The sequence below is a fragment of the Carassius carassius genome, chromosome 15, assembly GCF_963082965.1.
Source record: "Carassius carassius chromosome 15, fCarCar2.1, whole genome shotgun sequence".
NCBI lineage: Eukaryota > Metazoa > Chordata > Actinopteri > Cypriniformes > Cyprinidae > Carassius > Carassius carassius.
In genome coordinates this window covers 3,585,167-3,594,059 of record NC_081769.1, presented here as the reverse complement: position 1 = coordinate 3,594,059, position 8,893 = coordinate 3,585,167, and positions in this window count along the sequence as shown.

The following is an 8,893-nucleotide window of genomic DNA, read 5'->3' as shown; positions in this document are numbered from 1 at the left end:
AAACTCAAAGACAGCCTCGGATGACCGATATAATACAGAGAGTAAACATAAGGCGCTCATCTGATTAATAAAGAAGACAGAATACATTTTATAACAGGCATTAAAAGAGCATATTTACTACTACTCACCCCACCTGCGGCTCTTGTAAACTGATGGCAAGTATCGCGATGTGTGCTGAATGAGACTTCTTGAACGTGATTTCATAGCGATAAACATCTCATGTCAGTGACGCTAGAGGCGCTTGACCAGCCTTCAGTTTTTGACGCTTTGGGAGTGAATGGGTTGACGCACAGCGCGTGATGCGCGTGGTGGGAGTGGCGGCGCTGTAGTATATTATTTATGTATTATTATTATTTAGGTCTCTTTCGGTTATTATTTCGAAGCTGTGTTGATTTGCTGTTTATTGATATTTTTAAAACTATAAGGCTACATCTATCAACATTTATTTAGATGTTATCATTGTATTGATTCATTTCTTTATTTTAATTATATTATTTCGGTCTTATTACCGGTGAAATATTACAGTAAGCCAGAACACAGGCCGAGCGGGGCTCATTCTAAGCCCATTAGCGACAATCCAACGCGGACATTCATATCGCAGAATCTGACAGCGATCAGCGGCTCATCAGCAACAGCATTTTTAAGCAGCCTTTACAATAACCTTAATAAAAACTTTAAACTTTAGAGTCTAAAGTAAAAAAAAAAAAAAAAAAAAGATCTCTGCTAGTTTATTTATTTATTCTTTTTATTTAAACTATATTGTTTCTAAATGTGAAAATGTGTTACAGTTATGTGTCAAGGACTTGATATTGAATTCTGTAATTTAAAAAAAAACCTAGGCCTATGAAAAAAATAAAAATCAATAAAAAAAATTAAAAAAAGAACCATTGCGCATTTTACAGCCAAAAAAGTTTTAATGTGTGTTTTTGTCACCAGCAATACAGTATGTTGCTCAGTTTTGTTACAGTAAGTTAAGCTCCGATTTAAAAAAAAAAAAGTTTCAGTGAGTTTCTATGGGGTTAGAATTGTTGCATTATTCCAAATAAATAGATTATGATCCACAAATAAATGTAACGAGATTCACAAAAATATATCAAATTCACAAATGAATATAAAGAGTTTCACAAAAAAAATTAAAACTCACAAATAAATAAAATGAGATTTGCAAATAAAAAAAAATATATTTACAAATGTGTTTAATGTCACAAACACAACTCTACCTGGTATTTATTTGTGAACCGCTGTCTGTGCATTTGTAAATCACTGCACGCATTTGTGGATCGGTTCCTGTGCATTTGTGGATTTGAAACACTTCTAGCGTCGACGTGCAGATAAATCCACAAATAAGTGGACTCCACCCACCGTTTACTCAAGCCAATCAAATAACGGCCACATTGAGCTGACCAATCGTAGCACGTTATCGCTTCAACCAATCACGTTTTGGCTTACAGCCAGGGGAACTGCGGGAATAGACACCGAACTTGAGACCAACAACAGACAGTCAGGGCATTTCTCAATACCAAGTTCGCAGAGTCTGGACTTCCGTCCTTCCGAGTTTGGACATGCCAAGTTGGACTCAGAAGAACGAACTCTCGAGGACGGGAGGACGCGAGTCCAGTCATTCTACAAATGGAACGGCAGCGTACTTGATAGCTTCACTCAGCATGCATGTTTTACTTGAATTAACTTCTTTTTTATTTTCAATATATTAAATATATTAGTATTAAAAAACTAATATTTACCTACTCTGATTATTTTCACTTTATATTTATAATGAAATTGAATATAATATTAAACGACTGTCTCTTTTTTATTTTAAAAACTATTAAACATTAATATGTGGTTCAGGTAACATTAATACTGTGATTATATTTACGTCGTTCAAAATAAATAAAATATGTGGAAACAACTGCCTCTTTTCATTAAGAACAATCTAGCAATAAACCCACTCAGCTACAATTTAAATAATACGGTTGAAAAGTGTAAATCAATTGTAAATAAGTGTAAATCAAAATGGAACAGCTTAGGATTGCCATTGCAATTGCTATTTATCAAGATGCTGAAGAGGAGGCTGCCGAACGGAGGAGACGAATCCTTCAAAGAAAAGCCAGGATGCAGCGGAGGATGGCGAAGAGACGTGCCATATTAGCATGTCTCTCTAGCATTGTACGTTTTTCTAATTATTCTTTCTTCATAAACTGCCCATATACTTATGTGGACTTAGTTAGGTATATCCAAATGAAAAGTCATAATAAAAATTTATTATAATGTATCATATAGGCACCCTATCAACAGACTACAAAGTACGATCTCACAAAAAGTTATGTAAACTATTGCAGGGATGTAATGAGACAACATTAGATTTTTCAGTATACCAAATAAACTGACAAGTACAATAGGTTTGACAGTTGATAACATTTAAATTAACTAGCTTACACTTCACACACCTTTTATTTGTCTTTGTGGTGCTCAAATAAGTTTATAGTTTATCATCTTTATATAGCTAGGTGCACATCATATTACTGCATTAACACAAACAGGACAATTTAATATCTATAATAATCATATAGGCTACAACTTTTAGACTCTGGGATGAATGTTGTGCTAGAGCTTATCAATAAATGAATGAAACCGAAATAGAGTATAAAGAAATACTTCACGAAAAGAGCAAATGTTAGAGGGAGATTTAATTATGGCAGATTTTAGTAAATTTTAGACAAAATCCTTAAAACAACTGAGTATATAGCTTATATTAAATCCAAAAATATAATAAATACAATGCAACGACAGTACATATAGTAACAACTTTTTAAAAGCAATACATATAACAAATACATAATACAACAAAAGTAAAAACATTCTTAATATATTATCTATATATTTTAACAGGAACAAAGTCCCACTCGCAGGTATTCACAGATCAATGACCAGGTACCAATCCTGGTCAAGTTTTTTTCTGGAGAGGATTTAAAGCCAGCTTTCAGGCTCTCCAGGAACAGCATCAACATGCTGGTACAGATGCTGCCCCGTCAAAAAGCCCATGGATGGAGCCGTGAAATTGAAGTACTTGTTACGGTTTATTGGCTTGCCTGTTGAGCATCCTACAGGGTCACATCAGATGACTTCAGCATGCCACTTTCAACAGTTTGTAGGACTGTTCACAATGTTGTGGAGGAGATGATGACCATCCTCCACAAAATTATTCATTTTCCAAAAGCAGAGGAAATGGATGAGGTGGGGGGCCTTGCTGGCCATGAGGCATTCCGCTGTGCTGCTGGTGCCACATCAGGATTGTTCCTCCTGCAATGCCACAAAAAAGATGCTACATAAATAGAAAGATCTTCCCTTCCATCATTCTACAGGGCACCTGTGATGCTAAAGGCATATTTATAGATGTGTATATTGGCAATCCAGGCTCTGTACAGGATGCCCTTGTGCTGCGCAGATCACCAATGTACCAGCAGGCTTTGTATTCACCAGCTGGATACTATCTTTTGGGAGATGGGGGATACCCTTGCTTGCAGCATCCTATTGCAATCATGACCCCATACCGCCAGCCTGTCGCAAGTAAGAACACTTTTTTATGTCAGACAGACAGACACACACACACGATAAACCAAATTTTTACTGTTATGAATTTGCAATACACTACACATTTTCTACACGATTTTTGATTAACAGGCCAAGTTGAAGCCCGATACAACAGGCATTATGCACAAGCACGGAACATCATCGAGCGCACTTTTGGGATGTTAAAAACTCACTGGCGTGCAATTTTCTTGCGGGCCCTAGAGATCAGGCCACTGTTCGCCCCAAAGGTGATTGGTGCCTGTTGTATCCTCCACAACATCTGTGTGATGGGAGGTGATCTCTTGGAGGAGGAGGAGGAAAGCCAAGGACAAGAAGACAGCGAGGATGGTGAGAATGCAGCAGTGGGTGAGAGGGACCTATCAGGGAACCATCTCCGAGGACGTCTGGCTGCTCAGCTTTCTTCTCCCGTGGAACTGCCTGGGTGTCTAACTGAACAGTACTACATCTAGACAGTAAACCTTTCCAGATGTTGTCATGTTCATTAAAAGAGCAACATAAACAGTTGAAATAGCTATGACATTAATTAGAAAGATAGGTATGAATAAATGTGCAAGTAGATGGGTATAGATACATTTATACGTTTTCTTAATGTTGGTATGTTCTTCTTGAGATTTAACTGCATGATTGTAAATAATTGTATACCACTATAGACATTGGATATTACATTATTTTATATTATTTGTGTTTTTGTTGTAAATATAAAGAATACACTGTTGCTATAACAATGATTTGCCAGGGTTGAAATTGAAACATTCATTTTTATTTTTTTTTATTCAAATAATCTATATAAAATCATTTATCATTAAATACAACATTAATTTAGAATTTATTAAGTTTTTCTAAAAGAGAAATATGTCTCTGCTCTGGCTGTTGCTGCCCTCTCTCTCTCCTCTTCTCTCGCCAATGCTTCTCTCTCCCTCTCCTCTTCCCTCTCTGCCTGTTCTTTTAGAAACTAAAGAAGAGCCTGGCTGTCCCGTCGCCTCTTTCTTGACTGCTGGCTACTCCTGGCTTCCACAGAAGGGGCTGAACCTGGTGTGCTGACTGAGCCACCTGTAGTGGCAGTGGGTTTGATGCAACAACTCGAGTGCTGCCCCTGGAGTGCAGCATCCATTGCAGTGTACCACTGCCAGGTGGCAGCAGTCACACTACCGGCCTCTACCCCTTTTCCTGTGGGTGGGTCCCTAAGCTCCTGAAATAAAGCAAAATGCTGTCATGTTCTCACCTCACGTTGTTCCACACTTTTAGACATTTTTTATTTTTGCTCTACACAGAGAAAGATATTCTTAAGAATTTTTGTAACCTAACAGTTTGAGGCACCAAAAAATTACACATGTCAGTGGTGCCCCAGAACTCTTAGGTTACAAATATTCTTCCTTTGTGTAAAGCAAAAAAAAAAAAAAAAAAAAAGATTAAATAAATAGTGTATACAGGTGTGAAACAACTTAAAATTGTAGGTGAATGGCAGAATGTTCATTTTGGGGTGAACTATTCTTTTTACAGTCTCAGAGTAAACAATGTAAACGGAGTAAACTACATTTTACAAAATAAAATGTAAGGGCCAATGCATCTATGTTAGGTTTCAAATATGACCGGAAAGTCTTTACACACATCTTGGTAAGCCTCTTTCAGTAACAGAAAGTAGAGAAACAGGCAGATTACCTTGTATTTATCTTTTAGGTTATTCAATTTTTTCTTTGCCTGTTTGGCAGTTATGGCCAAACCAGAAGTGGAACAAAATGCCTATAGGCAAAACAAACCCATAAAGATTTACATGATTCCACTTCAATAACGTATTCATTCTTATGGATGAAGACTGTCCAAATCTAGCTCCAAACCTTCAGACATGCAGGGAATTATACAAGCACTCAAAATGAATACTCACTCCCATCAACTTTTGGAGGAATTGCGCCTCCCGGTGAAAAGCCTTTCGTTGGCCGCCCGCCACTCTATCAAGGCCCGAGTTTCCTCAGCAGTCCCTTGATAAAAAATAATGCTTAATTTAAGTTGATGAAAAATAATACAATTATAAAAGAATTTGTAAAAAAAATGTAAATAAAGACAAGCAAACTATTTGGTTAAAATGACAAGAGCACTCTAAAATAAGGTTTGCATTTGATATAAGTATCGTTAGGCAAACGTTAGTTAGGAAACTTTTCCCTCAGGCAAAACAATTGCCCATTAGATATACCCAAAGCAAAATATATCAAATGTTTATCCACTACAGAATCAACACAGGCAGCCCCATATTTTACAAAATGTTACAGGGCCTAGCTACTTTTTAGGAGGACTTGCCGAGGGTTAGGCTACTTTTCAACTCGTAACGAAATCGTCTGAGCAAATTTTCAAATAGTTCCTTAAAATTCGACGGTAGCTTTGAAGTTTAAACAACATTCTGGCATCAAAGCTCTTAGAACTACGTTACATTTTGTGATAAAACAACAATAGTATTTCGAAATGTATAACTTACAGTTGTGAGTTTTCTCCTCCGCCATTGATGCTAACCTGGTTCGAGCTGAATTCTGGGTTATGGCCCGTATCAAGTCCGCACAAGTCACCTCTCCATGCATCCTCGGTAAAAGGAGCGGAGCAAGAACACATCCGGGGATTTGAACTGGACTTGGCTAGATGTGAACTTTGAAAAGGGAAACAGTACTTGGGCAGCGACTGATGACATTTCACAAGTCCACAAGTAACGTTACAGACAAGTACGCACAACATGGCCGATCAGGCAAGACGCCCCCCCGGATTTAAGCCAAAACGTGATTGGTTGAAGCGATAACGTGCTACGATTGGTCAGCTCAATGTGGCCGTTATTTGATTGGCTTGAGTAAACGGTGGGTGGAGTCCACTTATTTGTGGATTTATCTGCACGTCGACGCTAGAAGTGTTTCAAATCCACAAATGCACAGGAACCGATCCACAAATGCGTGCAGTGATTTACAAATGCACAGACAGCGGTTCACAAATAAATACCAGGTAGAGTTGTGTTTGTGACATTAAACACATTTGTAAATATATTTTTTTTTATTTGCAAATCTCATTTTATTTATTTGTGAGTTTTATATTTTTTTGTGAAACTCTGTACATTTATTTGTGAATTTGATATATTTTTGTGAATCTTGTTACATTTATTTGTGGATCATAATCTATTTATTTGGAATAAAGCAACAATTCTAACCCCATAAGTTTCTTCTGTTGTCCTGTGGGGGAAAAAAATTAATTAATCAGAAAGTATCGTGCTGATGCACGAAAGATGCCTCCAATTGAAATGCATTAGTTTAAAAAAACGTGCTGCAATCACGAAAATAACGAAATAATCGTGTCCATGCCACGAATAAATAGATTAAATTACGTGCCCAAATCACGAACTGCCGTGAGACTGCATCCGTGTGTGGACCACGGAAGATGAGTGTCATTGACTTGCGTTAGAGTTATCCGTGATCTCAGATTTTAGTTAGGCTAACAGAATCAAAGTGAATTTTTATGATGGCAGGACAATGCAATAACCACAATAACTGTCTGGTTAACGTCATTATGGCATTGGAAAAGAAACAAATACTTCAAATGTTGCGTTTCCAAATGAGAAAGCACGTCCGTTGAGCGAGTTCTGTACTCCGTCATTGAAACGGGTATCCGTGTGTGGACCACGGAAGGTCAGTGTCATTGACTTGCGTTGGAGATATATCCGTGGCCGCGTCACGGAATTTGGGGCAATTCCGTGATGATTTCACAGATTTTGAGTTAAGGGCCCGTGGACATTTCACGGAATTCTGTGAGACCAGGTTGGTTCAAACATAGTTCTCCAGCTGTTACTATGTGTAAGGAGAACTAAATATGTTGCACATTTGTATCGGTCATTTACGATGCAGTCAGCTTTCTATTTTAGTGTGCTACTATTTTGAAGGCATGCCTGTAATGTTAAAACAGTAGGGACCTGATTTTAAAATGAAATCTAAAGTCTAATGTGTGAAGCAGTTTCCGAGGCGAATGCTTTACTATTATAAACCAAATTTTATTTTTTTAACTGTCCACAAAGCAACCAAAAATCAGTGTTAAATCCTTTTAGGAGATTAGCAGCAGTAATATATAGGTATAATATAAGTACAGTTACTCAAAAACTTTACAACCATGATTAAGATTACTGCATATTTATCAGGAGTGTAAAGTACTTGAGTAACTGTACTCAAATCAGATTGTTTTACAAACCTAAGAAATAAAGGATTATTAAGTATGATTAAAGGTGGCATATTCATATTTCATCTGATTCATATTTTCATGCTCCATATACCACAGTAGAGGATGGGATTAGTAGCTAAGTGTTGTTTTTAGATACGTTAAAGTATGCATGAAATCAAAATGGACTTTATTTACTTTACTAGCGCTGATTGCTAGTCTTGATGTAAACAAATTAATCCTTTTCTGATGTCTTGGGCAGAATATCCTTAAACACACCCTTCCATTCGTGAGATTGCTATGATTGAGAGACAGAGAGGAGGAGCACAAACATAAAACCATGCCCTCTATTCAATATCCCGTTTCAGATGTATTTATGTACAAATGAATACACACACATGCATTTATATATTTAAGAAAAATATGTTACGTTTATATATTAAATATATTTATATATATAATATAAATGATATGATTATAAACATATACACTTAAATACAGGTATTTTTTTTTCAAAATATATACACGCATGTGTGTGTATTTTATCAATTCAAGTTGATTCAAGTTTATTTGTATAGCACATATTTACTATACAATCCTTGCAAAGCAACTTTACAGAAAATTAAGTTTCTACAATATTTAGTAGTAGCTTATCAGTGGTGACTGTCAGTTTATGTACATATGGCAGAAATGTATGGGAAAAAAATCAATTAAAGGCGCAATCAAACAGACGATGAACATTATTAACATATATTATTATATGATGCAATCAAACTTATAGCAAAATTTGGTAGTTGTGTATATTGTTTCAAGGTTGGCATCATCTCTTCTCAGGTGTTCTGGATCCAGACTGGAGCTTGTCTAAATCCTAGTTACCACGGGATGTAAATGCCAGCAGAAACAGAGAAACAAAAAGAGATATATATATATAGCATAGCTGCTGTTCCAAATAAGTAAAATTATTTAGTTTAACCCAAGCTAAATAATAATAATGCACATTTGATCAGATATAACTGCAGTCCAGGATTATGAGATGCATTATTCGAATGCTTGGCGAAAGAGATGTGTTTCTAATTTAAACATAGAGAGTGTGTCTGAACCCCGAACATTATCAGGAAGGCTATTCCAG